At 47.2% G+C, this 14,022-nt stretch overlaps 1 protein-coding gene across 1 annotated transcript in view; it reads right to left on the bottom strand.

Annotated features, from left to right (window-relative positions):
* The window catches only part of MSL1 (MSL complex subunit 1), a 595,596-nt gene that overhangs the window by 578,052 nt on the left and 3,522 nt on the right, over nt 1-14,022 (bottom strand). The window lies entirely within an intron of this gene.

Here is a 14,022-nt window from a genome sequence, read left to right as displayed (position 1 = left end):
CAGGTTGGGCCTATCTTGACTGACGGGACCCTGTGTTTCAGTCTGGGTTGGTGTAGACACTTCTGTCTAGGACTGTTGCTTTTAACTATCAAGAAAGACAGACTGTGAAGGACTTTGCCAAGTAAACATATAAGGGTGTACCAAGGATAGGGCAGATACACTAGGATGGAAGGCAACAGCATGTGCCTACAGCGTGACAAGTCACATTCCAAGGAAGGGTTTTCTATAGTCTTGAGTTGACATCCAGCTTCACTGCTGGGAGGCTGATGAGTTCCCTGAAGAGAATGGGTGCTGGGTGTGACCGGGCTGAGGCCCATAGCCTCTCCTTAGTAACCCTCAGGGATTCTGCAAATTCCAAGGCAAGAGGGGACATGGACCCTTTTCTCTCGAGGAGGATGGGGAATGTAGTTCAGTCCATATAGGCGTTTAGTGTCCAAGATGCATCCAAACTATTTATTTTCTTTATTTATTTGCGGGTTTGTATCGCGCTGGATTCGACTCCCGGAGGAGTATCTCTGCGCCTTTGGCAGCCACAGCAAAAGGGGAGGGAGAACCAGGTGGAATATAAGTTAAGATTGGAACAAAAACGTTTTGAGTAGTTTCCTAAATGATAGATGTTCTGAGCACTGTCTGAGAGATCTAGGGATGCTGTTCCATAAAGAGGGCCCAGCCACAGACAGAGCCCTGCCACCGTGTCTAACTTTCTTTGCCCGGGGAACACATAATAGGCCTTGGTCACTAGACCTGAGAGAGCGTGTGGGAATGTAGGGAATGAATTTGTTTACCAGATATGCAGGGCCAAGTCCATTAAGGCATTTATGAATTATGCAGCATGCCTTAAATTTGGTCCTCTGTTTGACAGGCAGCCAATGAAGTTTTGCCAGGAGTGGTTTGGAAGGAGTTCGGGGAGGGGCGTTTAGGACCAGTTGAGCTGCAGTGTTCTGAACTACTTGGAGCTTTGCCAGAACTCCTTCGTTAGCAGACAGAAACAGGCCATTGCAATAGTCTATACGACTTAAGACAAGAGCCTGCACCAATGTTTTCCTGACTGAGTCGGGGAGTAGCGGAACCAGGAGGGTTCTTAGTGCAGTCTGGGTTCCCTGTGGGGCGAGGTGGCCACCTGTTTGGTTTAGGTGGGTGGTCTTGGTGCCAGGCGGCCAGCACAAGATATCTAGGGTAGCGAAAACAAATGGTGAGTGGTGTGTCTGATCAGAACCCATTGCCACATTTTACCGCTGACTTGGCAAGAATACTCACGAGTGACAGCTAATTCTTCCTGGGAGTTTCAGCTGGTGGTGGCGCTGATTTGAACCATCTGGGTTTTTCTCTTTTAGATCAACTGGTTTTGGACTTTTCACTGAGCGTGAGTCTCACTACTTGTGTCGTACCCACGGCAATCACATGGTAAATGGAATGCATAGGTCTACGCCCAGTGCCTGCCTTTTAAGGTAAGGGAACAGTGAGATTGCTTGGGTAAGGGGCACTTGGCTGTTACACATGAATTTGTGTGCATGTGAGCTTTTCCATGAGTTTTCCACCTTACACCCTGCAGGACTGCAGCAGGCCCCTCCCCTTCTAAAAAATAATTTTAAAAGTCGACGTTTGCAGGGTCAAGGAAATTATGACCACCCCCCCTAACCCCTCCCGCCAGGCTCTCAGTCTACGCTTCAAGCACTCCCAAGGCTAGAGCTTTTGTTCTACAGCCTGGAAGTGCAAAGGCCTCTAGTAGTTGGTCCTAAGGCTGTGTGTTTGTGGCCTACGGTAGTTAAAGAAAGACGCATGTAATGTTGTTTCACAATGCTTTTCTCTTAAACAGCATTGATTTTTTATTGATGACTTTTTATAAAAGGTTTCAATATGTAAGTAAGTAGAGCTTTATTGTTCGATTAATAAAAATCATTACTATAGTAAATATTTATCAGTGATTTAAATAAACGTATATCGATATTACTTAAGTATTTACACAAAGTGCAAGACATTCATTTTGTCTCGGAGCTGTGTCTTAGCTTTAAAACGTTTATTTAGTTTTTTTGTTTTTTTCTCTGGGAATCCTCCTGAGGGTGTCCGTTTAGTCCATTCGTATCATCACAGTGGGTTAAAAAGTAAGATTCATCCATAAATAATTAAAACGACCTGGCCATCTATCTTTGTTAGTGAAATGTTAACTTCGTCTGATCAGTGCAACTTGATAACGGGCAATCAAAAACAGTTGGGGACCATGGTTGGCCCTTCTGATTTAACATCTGCTAAGGTCACATGGCAAGACCCTAGTCGTTGAGAATGAGTGGTTGATACCGCTGGTAGCGCGGGTCCATTAATGTGGTGAAGTCCCTACGTATGATGGTTTAAATGTTCTTCAGGCGCACGGGGGCAAGAGATGATCCATGTGAAAAAAGACCGTTGTCAGCTGATATTTAGTGTGGCAGAGGGCTTAAACCGCCCTTTTACAATTGACTATTATTTACTTGCTGGCTCTCTCTGATTATAAATATTCTTACTGATCTTGTCATAAACTTGGTGAACCGGATATTGAGCAGTGAATTGTCCGGATTCATTGAAGCAGTGATAGCTCGTCGGCACGTGCGAATGCCAAGTTTATTCCATTCGCTCTTTAACAACATTTTTCGGTCGTCAAGTAGTGTGCGGCAGAGACATGCCACATGCTCAATTGTTTCCTTGCTACTCCTGCACCCCCTACACATTACATTAGTTTACGCGTTGCCAGCTCGGCAGGTGGTACAGGAAAGGCCATTCACCCATTCTGAGGGCCACAAATCTTTTTTTTCATAGCACAGAATATGTACATGACAGATATGGGGCCAAAATCCCTGGCTGAAACCGTGATACAATTGTCCAGGCATGCTTACGTTGGGCCAATTGGGCTCTGTCTGAATGGAAGGACCAAAGGCTTTTGTGGATTTTGTGTGCCTGCTGCGGTGGATTCGAGCTCCAGATTTCTTCTGAGTCCAGGAGTTTTAGGGAGTTCTGTAGATAACGCCAATATGATCTACCAAGTTGTCCGGCTGAGATTTCCTGCCACAAAAGAGCCTCCTGGCTTCCTTCTATGGAGGTATGCAATTTGTTACACAGCCTGACGAAGGCTCCGGCCCCTACTGCTTGATGGTCTTGTAGGCCAAACTCGAGACGTATTTGAGCAGGAGATGAAGATTTTGGAAGGCTCAACACTTGTTTGAATATTCTTGTTATTTTATTCACGAGGGTGTTGTCCTTCCCTTGCATGATCTCTTGGATGTAAGTGAGGAAATTGATGATTTTTGCCTTCATAACTGTTATGAGTGGGGTCAGGCTCGGCCCAGACAGTTGCCTGGCAAGGGTCTTAAATGCCACCTGGATTGTCAAAGCTTTGGCTTCTACCTCGCCTCTATGTTTGGAGACTGAGCCCCTTCTATCCATGTGTACCCCCAGGTACTTATATGAGATGGCTTTTTCGACACTTTTGCCATTATACACCCAGCCTCCTCCTCGATATTTCCTTGACCCAAAGGTGATTGCTCTTGTCTTTGTTAGGTTCCATTCCAGTTTGTTCCCGGTGGTGTAAAGGGACAATTGATACAGGAGTCTCTGCAGGCCTACCCTGGTGTGGCTCAGCAGCACTAAGTCGTCTGCGTACAATAGATTGCTGACTCTTACCCCGGCGAGTTTTGGAGGATGAGAATTAACTTTGTCGAGTGACTCTGACAAGTCGGAGATGAAGAGATTGAAAAGAAGGGGCGCTAATACACATCCTTGTTTTACTCCGCGTGATGTTGGGATTTTCCTTGAGGTATATGATCCGTCCCCAAGTTTTATGCGGATCCATGTGTTGGTGTGTAGCGCAATTATTGCTTGTAGAAGCATTGGTGGAATCCCCCATTTCTGCAATTTAAGCCATAATAGACTACGGGGTACGCGGTCAAAGGCAGCCTTAAAATCCACGAAGCAGCCATGCATTAACATTCCTGAGGAAGCCGATTTGTCCAACAAGACGGATATTGCAAGCAAATTTGTTATGGTGCCTGATTTTTGCACAAATCCTGTCTGGTTAAAAGGTATTAGATTATTTTTTGTTGCCCAAGAACCCAGATCTTGAAGGAGCAGTTTGGCATAGTATTTTGATTCTACGTCCAGTAGGGTGATCATCCTATAATTTTTTGGGTCTGACCTCTTGCCTCCTTTATAGATTGGATGTATGATGGCGCCACGCCATGATTCTGGTAATACCGAATTGGTCCAGCAGTTGGAAAAAAGGGGTGCCAGTTGATGGGCCCAGAATACTGTGTCATTTTTAAACAACACCTGTGGTAGCCCATTTGGCCCTGGGGCTCCATCTGCGCGACCCTCAGTTATGATTCGAACAGTTTTATCCATGATGGTTCCAAAATTTGTAAGAACATGTTGGAATGGTTCTGGGGGCTGGAGGGAGGTTTTAATATTAGTTGCAGGTGGCGTCCTTATGTTTGATTCAGCTTTTTTCTTTAGTGAATCTGTATCCATTGTGCCTAATGGTTGGCAGCAGTTGCGTAGTTTGGCCAATACCGGGGACTTGACCGGTGGCCAGCTTCTTTTTCTTGTTCCTCAAAATGGGTTGTTAAATAGAATACCCATTTGGATTCGGAGATGTTGGCACTACTTTGTCCTCCCTGCTTGTGTGTTTTGGAATTGACGAATGACCAGAAAGCTTTTGGGTTATGGCTTCTACTTGCATGTGTCAGTTTTAGCCAAAACTGTTCGGAACGTTAGTTTTTTTCAAGGAATATTGCTTGTCGAAGTGCATTCTGGGCTACCTTATATTTATTGAATATCCGATCTTCTCCTGAGTGCCTACAAGCTTGTCTTAGCATACTGTTACGTATTGATTTTAATTCTTAATTTCATCTGTTGTTATTGCTAGGTTACATTTTTTGGTTTTTCTTGAAGTACGAGAAAAGTTTTTGAGCAGTTTCCGGGAGAAGGTGTCCCATGCTGTGATTGGCGATAGTTCATTGGTGCTCCTTAGGTCTTGCAGGACTCTACATTTAACCATTATTGCTGGTATATTTGAATCTCACCATTTCAGCCTTTTGAAATTTTCGGTGTAATCCCATCCTGAGGTTTGGCTTGTTGTGGCGTGATGTGCTAAATGAAATGACATAGTGATCACTTGAGGACGGTGATCACTGTTACCTCGAGCGACTATGGCGTAATTCTCGATCAGGGGGAGGATGTCCTTGTTACAGATGGTGTAGTCTAGGAAGGAGTTAATATGTCCATTTGATCTTATCCAATTCTGTGGATTGTCCTTAGGGACACGTCCATTTAGGATTGTGTAGCCCAACGTACTGAGTTGTAGCACCAAGTTTGCTATATTTGGTGCCGGTGGGTTTTGTTTGTTCTAGAATGTCTGGCCATGGTGCGACATATTCTTCGGGAAGTTCTTGAAAGAGGTTTGTATTATAATCACCGGATATACTAGGCAGGCTGGTCTTTTGTACTCACTTTCTAGGTTACACAGGGTCTGGATTAAATGGTTGAACTTCGTTTTTTTCTCCCTAATACTTGGTGAAATATAAACGTTGATCGAGATCAGTTGGTCGGTCTGTTTGGGGTTAGCTATCATTATACCAGAGATCCAGTCTTCCTTAAATGTAAATTGGGCAATATTAACATTTAGCTTAACTGAGATGTAGATTGAAAGCCCGCCGCTGGGTGGGCCAGGTTTATGTGACCTCTGAGCGGGTACTCTATATTCCAGGTATCCTTCTATTGGAAGACTACCAGGGACCATGTTTCCTGGAGTAGTATGACCTTGTGGTTTTTAGGTCTCGCCTGTCGATGCGCATGCGCATCGAGCTTGCGAGCCTATTGCGGCTTAAACAACCTTTAACTAAGAAGCAAGGAATCGTGGCGATTCCTTGCAGTGCCCGTGACTTTTAAGCTCAATGCGCATGTGCATTGAGCTTAAAAGCGCGTGCACATCAGTTCCCTCAGCCGCAATCGCCGTCTGTTCCCTCAGCCGCATTCCTCCCGACACCTTTTGAAGTGAAGCTTAGCTTCACTTCAAAGGCCCCGGCTTCTTCACACCCACATGCCGCTCTCCCCGCTCCGCCCCCTCCCCTGCCCGCCGTGTGCATTTCTCCTCCACCCCCTCCCCACAGCAATGCCCTCCGTCTTGTTTGTTAATTTCCTCCAACTGCCCATCTCCTTTCAATACGTTTCCATTTAATCGCCTACCTCTCGATGTCCCTCATCCTCATCTCAACTCATCTATCACTCCAGCTATCTCCTCTTACACGTTATACGAATATCTCTCTCTTCACCTCCGTCCCACGATCTCTCATCTCTCTTCCTTTCACCCTCTAATCACGATCGTCTATTCTGTTGCTCTCCCCTCGCTAGCCCTCTCCCCCACCTATTAATCTTTTCTGTTTTCTACGCATTTTCACCCTCTTACGTCTTCCTTTTCTCCCTCGTGCTTCCTTCATCTTTCCTTCTCTAACCATTTTCCTCGTCCGCCTCCCGCCATCTCTATACACCTCTCCCCTTCTGTGACCGTCACTCTCCTTCCCTGCATCTCCGTCGCTCTAAGCACCCCTATATCTCAGCCCTCTTACCCCCGTCGCACCTATTTAATCTCTAACTTCTGTCATGTCTCCCCAGTACCCATCTACTCCTGTTGGGTCACCTCGTGCTCTTCTCCTCTGTCCCACATGTCCTTTCATTTTCCCTCTCGCAATCCCATTTTACAGCTGCTCTTCTGATGTGTTCTCTCCATTGCTGCATGTTTCCTCTTTCTACTTTTTCCTATTGTCTGTTTCCCTACCCTCGCTCTCCCCAGCCCCCGCCTCCATTTGTCTCCGCTCACTCTCTATCCATTTCTCTGCACATTTCCATCTCCCGGTTAAATAATATTTTATTGGCAAGACAAATCAGCTAGACATTCACGGAAGAGAACAGGACGAGCTGCCAGCCCTCCAGCCCTCGACCCTGTTCAATATGCCCTGTTCAGTGACGAGGGAAGGCACATGCTGAGGTGCCATTTCTGACAGGGTGGAAATAAGCCGTTCTGCAGGCCTGTGCGCGTTTCCCTCAGGGGAAAGAGTCCGAGTTTTTGTGCCGCGCTATGTTGCCGTTTGTGGGAGACGTTCGCTTGCTGTGGAGCACGATGCCATGGTGTAAATCTACATGATGTCACCCCGTCCTTCCGAATCCCCCCCCCCTCACCAGTTTCTCACAACTCAGGGATAGTCGTAGAAATTGAGTTCAAGGGGTACCCCAGCCTGTCCCAGCCTCCCCCTGCAGGAGCCTGCGCTACGCCCCTGGCTCCATACGATTTTTTTGCTACTCGCAATCACTCACCCTCACTCACCCTCACCCTCACTCACCCTCACTCACCCTCACTCACCCTCACTCACCCTCACCCTCACCCTCACTCACCCTCAACGCCTCAACCTCACTCACTCTCAACCCCTCACCCTCACTCACCCTCAACACCTCACCCTCACCCTCACTCACCCTCAACCGTTCACCCTCAACCCCTCACTCACCCTCACTCTCACTCACCCTCACTTACCCTCAACCCCTCTGCCTCACCCTCACTCACCCTCACTTACCCTCAAACCCTCAGCCTCACCCTCACTCACCCTCACCCTCACTCACCCTCAACCCCTCACCCTCACTCACCCTCACCCTCACTCACCCTCAACCCCTCACACTCACTCACCCTCAACTCCTCACTCACCCTCAACACCTCACCCTCACTCACCCTCACCCTCCCTCAACCCCTCACCCTCACTCACCCTCATCCCCTCAGCCTCACCCTCACTCACTCTCCCTCGCCCTCACTCACCCTCACTCACCCTCACCCTCACTCACCCTCACTCACCCTCACTCACCCTCACTCACCCCCACCCTCACTCACACTCACTCACCCTCACTCACCCTCACCCTCACTCACCCTCACCCACACTCACCCTCACCCTCACTCACCCTCAACACCTCACCCTCACTCACCCTCAACCCCTCACCCTCACCCTCACTCAGCCTCAACCCCTTACCCTCAATCACCCTCACCCTCACTCAGCCTCAACCCCTCACCCTCACTCACCCTCAACCCCTCATCCTCACTCACCCTCAACCCCTCACCCTCACTCACCCTCAACCCCTCACCCTCACTCACCCTCACTCACCCTCACCCTCACCCTCACTCCCCCTCACTCACCCTCACTCACCCTCACTCACCCTCACCCACACTCACCCTCACTCACCCTCAACGCCTCACCCTCACTCACTCTCAACCCCTCACCCTCACTCACCCTCAACACCTCACCCCCACCCTCACTCACCCTCAACCGTTCACCCTCAACCCCTCACTCACCCTCACTCTCACTCACCCTCACTTACCCTCAACCCCTCAGCCTCACCTTCACTCACCCTCACTTACCCTCAACCCCTCAGCCTCACCCTCACTCACCCTCACCCTCACTCACCCTCAACCCCTCACCCTCACTCATCCTCACCCTCACTCACCCACAACCCCTCACACTCACTCACCCTCACCCTCACTCACCCTCAACTCCTCACCCTCACTCACCCTCAACACCTCAGCCTCACCCTCACTCACCCTCAACGCCTCACCCTCAACACCTCACCCTCACTCACCCTCACTCACCCTCAACCCCTCACCCTCAACACCTCACCCTCATCCCCTCACCCTCACTCACCCTCACAACACATATTGTGTTACAATAGGTGTCACATTTGCGGAAGATAAAACTATCTAGAGATGTAGCATAACGACCAGAGCTGCCATATAAGTCACGTAAATACTAAACATGTTGCATTCCAAATGCTATAGGTGTCACATTTGCAAAAGTTATAACTATTGGCATTGTAAATGACAAAGCCATCAATATAGCAATTTTAACATCGCAAAAAAAAAAAATTATGTCATTTACAAGACCAATAACTACAACTTTTCTAATGCGATACTTATTGCATTCCAACACCACTCATCCACGCAACGCCACTCACACACGCAACGCCACTCACACACGCAACGCCACTCACACACGCTACGCCACTCACATACGCAACGCCACTCACACACGCAACGCCACTCACACACGCAACGCCACTCACACACGCCACTCATCCACGCAACGCCACTCATCCACGCAACGCTACTCATCCACGCAACGCCACTCTTCCATTTGCAAAAAGAAAAATGTCTAACTATTCTATTGCGAGACCTATTGCATTTCCAATGCTTGTTTAAGAATGTTATCACATCGGTAGATTGAAGTTTCGTAGTAAGGCCATTAATATTCCAAGAGCATACTGAAAGACCGGGTTGAATGCCGATTCAATTTTGGTTTCCCCCGTCCAGGGCCGCTGGCAGCCAAGCCCAGTCAGATGCCGTGATTTTGACCTCCTCTGTTTCGGGGCATATGGCCCTTCCTGGGGATCGGCCTTTGGCGGATCTTAATACTGAAAGAGATGAAGGTCCTGGTTGATCAAGTAAAGCCGGGGATTTTGCGAGAACCGATGGATATCGTGGTTCCGCTTGTTGAACTGCTTTAATTCCCCATGTATTAAGTAAATCAGACATTGTTAGAACCTGCTCCTTGATTACTGCGGTTGAAAAGGTGATTAACGTTGGTTCGGTGAGTTGATTACATCCAATGGGTTTGAATTCAATCGAAGTTATATCATTGGATTCAATATGGCACAGTGCAGGGATGTTTTTAAAAAGTTTCAGAATGTTTCCTCTGTTCAGGATGTCATGTGGTCCTTGGGTGTGATATTCAGGGATAAATAACAATTTAGTTTTTGGATTTGTTGTTGTCGAGATCTGGCCGGGGGTCTTATGATTCTTTTTATCTATTGGCTGGGGTAAATTGATTCTCCTTTGGGTATGATGTAATTGTTGCTTATGTCCCACTTGTTCTTCTTGAGGTTGGTGGTCCTCAATCTTGGGGGAATGTTTGCCCGTTTGTATTATGTCCCGGTTCTTGAATAGTGTTATTTGAAAATTCTCTTTGCGTCTTAACCTATATTCGTCCTCATACTGGTCTATCTTTTCCCGGTTTTTGTTATCCCTTGATGAATTTACCATATTTGTTGAAGCTATCGGGTCTTCAAGTCTGATCTTAACCATATGGGGCAATGTTTCCGACTTGATGGCTCCTCCTGACTCATCAGGGTCAATTGGTATGGGGACTTTACTAAGACCTCGGCCCTGGCCACGGATGTATCCTTTTGATTTTTACTGTTGGCGGGAGATGATAGCATCCTACTAGTTGACTCTGTGAGTACTTGCGGAGATGAATTTTGTGATAGTAAAAAGATACTATCAGAACTCGCGGAATTGGTTGAGCCACGTCGTGTGTTGTCCTTTTCGGCGTAGGGGGGACATTAGTCGTGTTTTCGGTCACTGTGCTGCCTTTATTGCATTTTTTTCCTTAGTCTCTTCCTTTCCCTTTTGCTTAAATGTTGGTTTTGAAGGGGTTTATTCGTTGGTCTTGACCTCGAGTCTACGTCTCAGGTGTCAATATCTTGCCTTGTCTCAGTCATAAGCAGTGTTTCTGTTTTTAACGTGATGTTATTTGTATTACTTAATTTGGCGGTTTGAAAGATACTGAACTCCTTGAGAGCCACTTGATTATCTGAAAACGGTACTGGTGCTGTAACGTTGGTCAGTTGAATATCAGTTTTAGTTGGTAAAACCTTGTTGCTGTCACTGATTTTATTAGGGTTTATGCTTTGATCGTTAACTTTCTGGATAGTTACGTTATTTGTGAGCAGGCATGAGTGATATGGTGTATCTTGCAAACCTGATGGTAATTTTCTAATTTCTGTCAAGACCAGGGTAAGGAATTGAGAAAGCGTTGACAGGCTAGCAATGATTGGTGAGCAGCAGCATATCGCTTGGGTCAGGTTGACTTTGGATTGTGCTTTTGTAATTAAGGTGTTCAAGCCTTCCAATTTATTGTCAATCCCTGCCGTGTATACTGCTAGTGTGTTTAAAAGGTCAACTTGTTGATCGCGTTTATCTGAGTGGTAATTTAAAGCCGATACTGTTGAATGTAGAGTTTGTAAAAGGTGGGGCCGGACGGCGGTGAATTCAAATGCTATGGGGTCATGACCTTCAGACTCATATTTTGTTTTATTTGATTCTGTTTTGAAAAAGGGGAGTGATCATTGGGTTCCCCTTGGTTTGCTTCAGGAGTTTCCTCGTGGACCAAGACGGGTGACGTTGTTGGCGTAAATAGTTTAATGATACCCGGAGTAGTCCTGGTCCACTGCGCTGCATGGGGGGTAGAATTTATTTTGTTTCCAGGGGAGACTGAGTTATCTATGTGAGGGTTGGTTTCATGCTGCAGGGGTAATCTAGTGTTGAGAGGGGAGTCGTCGTCGCTTGGAATTGATATTGGGGATGAACATTGATCCTTGTTTAGTTGAAGCGCTTGTTGTAAAGTAGGAGACATGTCTCCAGACTGGATGACTGATCTTGGCCCCTTTTTTTCTGACGTACGGAGTACGTCCCTTGTGGAACAACTGTCTGGAGATGTGACATCGACCTGATTGTGGAGCTGTTCGTGCTTCAGGGCCTGCACTTTAATCTGAACTAGGTCGGTGTTAGGAAGAATTTGGGGGGGCTGAATTAATAAAGACGGTATTTCATTGGGGTTGGTTAGAGTTTGGGCTTTTGATCTATTTTTTTTTAATAATCTCTGAGGGTCCTCTTTTTTGTATCATTACTTATTTCATCCTGCATATTATGGTGTTGGGTGAGGGGCGCTGGAGAGGTTATTATTTCCGCCGTGGTTGTTTGGACCGAGGTGCTAGGTTTATAATCGTGATGCTGTAGAGGGGGCGGTAATGGTGCCTGGGGAGGGGATTTCACCAACTCTGATTCCCCAGGTGATTATGTAAGTTCTTTGTTCAGCTTCTTGCAGGTTTTTGTTGTTTCTTTCTATTGCCTTCCAGACCGCATTGTGATGTAACTGTAGCTTAATTTGGCTGGGTTTCCTTCTTTAAAGTTTTTCGCTTCCTTATGGAGTAAAGGAACTCCTGTGGCTCTAATAAATTGAGAGATTTGGCCTCAGTGGGCTACAGCCAGCCTCCGCTCTGTTTTTGGTTGCCGGTTGATGAGTGTGGGGTACCAAGAGCGGGGGAGCAGGAGTGCACTAACCTGTGCTGGACCCTACTCAACCCTGCTACACAACCCCTCGGCTCTTCCAACTCGGCCTCCAATCACCGGTTTTGCACTGTGCCCAATGGGTGACGGACTACTAACTGCAAAGGGGTCCTTCCCCTCCTTTGCAAGTGTGCACGGCCAGGTCAAGGATACTCAAGGTTATTCTCTCTCTTTCTCCAGGTGAAACTCAGGATGACTCTCCACACTTTCGTTATTGTATAAGACAGTTGTGTGGTTTAAAAGGGCTAAACTACTCCACTCGTCCAGCCTACATGTCTCATTGGCGAGTGCAGGTTTAAGAGGGGGGTTGAATGGGAAGACTGAGTTGGAGGCTGAAGAGAGATAACAGGGCGATCAGGAGCAGGGCACACTGGAGTACGCAGCCGCACCCAACCTAGTTGAGTCGCTTTCTGCGGCGCACCCGGGCACAACACTCTGCAGCCTCTGATAGCAGAGGCCGCGCTCGCCCCCCTGCTCTCGCCCCGCCCAGGTGTTGACGCAGGCTGCTCGCTCCTTACCGCAGGCTGCCAATGTTGTGACAGGGGCAGAGGCAGCAGTCAGCAGTTCGCGGACCTCAGGGTGCAGGCCGTGTAAAAACCGGGTCTCGACCGCTATTCGCCGATTATCCGCGGTCCTAGATCCACGGGGCCCCCCAGGCGTCCTCCGGCAGTGGAAGTGACAGCTCGCCTGCTCCTCGATCGCTGCTCTCTCATCGCGATCCTGCACTGCCACCAGGCCTGGACTGGCCGTTGCGGGCACCGGGCAATCCCCCGGTGCGCCGCAAGGGTGGGGGACGGTTTTGGGCCCTGGGGGCGTTTTTGTTACAGGGCAGCATAGCTGCAAAATCGGCCCTGTAACAAAATTGGCCGAAAACCGGCCCCGGCAAAGAGCTCGTCGCACCCCCAGGGGGCCGGCCGAGCATTTTGCCAGGGCCGGTTATGGCTCTCAGTCCGGCCCTGACTGCCACCTAGCGTTCCGTGGCGGTGCAAACACACACAAGCCAGATCAGTGAGGTCAGTAACACAGAAGTGGATTATAACATGTAGTATTCGATCTTTAAATGTGGTAACCTTGACAAAGCCAATAGAATTGCATAATTTATATTGACACTGTCCTACAGAATGATGTGCGACATGGTTAATATGAAACCATTGATTTTTTTTAGGTCAGGACCCTTTAGAGGTCAAATGTGATTTCAGAGTGTCAGCAAGGTATTTCTACCTACCGTATGTGTATATTTGTAAATTACTGCATAGCTGCATAGTATTAAGTATTGTGTGTAATATACGCACTTTTCCTTTTCTAAAGAAAAAGCACAGACCGGGCAATCCTTTATTGGGTGTTATTATTGTGTCTCTAACAAAAGAGAGGGACCCCAACAACCAAAAGGGTAGGGTACCAAACGACAAATTGTCAAATAAGAATTCCCTTTTGGGTACAGCTTTTTATACTACACACATTATCTGATCATACAACCCGTTCATACAAGAGCAAAAAGGAAGAATAATTAAAAAAAGACAATTTATTGAATCACAAATAAAAGATGCTTATCTTCTCTTGACATCAAATACATTAAAATATTGAACACATTATTTCATCAACAATGATTAATACATATTAAAAATCCTAACAGTACACAAGTGGGAAACAATGGCCAAAGGAATTGATGAATCCAATTCGTTATCTGCAAAGAACTGAATGCAAAATATGAACCCACTCTAACAGTGGGATACGATTACTCCTACAACGTTAGATTGCTTTCGGAAAAATATATATTTTCCAAAATAGCACAGAAATTTCGCCAGTGCTGTTTTGGTCCCTCATTTCTATCTAGCGCTCTAGTG

This window comes from Lissotriton helveticus, chromosome 5_1 (genome assembly GCF_964261635.1).
Source record: "Lissotriton helveticus chromosome 5_1, aLisHel1.1, whole genome shotgun sequence".
Lineage (NCBI taxonomy): Eukaryota > Metazoa > Chordata > Amphibia > Caudata > Salamandridae > Lissotriton > Lissotriton helveticus.
Note: the sequence above shows the minus strand (reverse complement) of the source record. Positions and strands in the feature narration are given on the sequence as shown.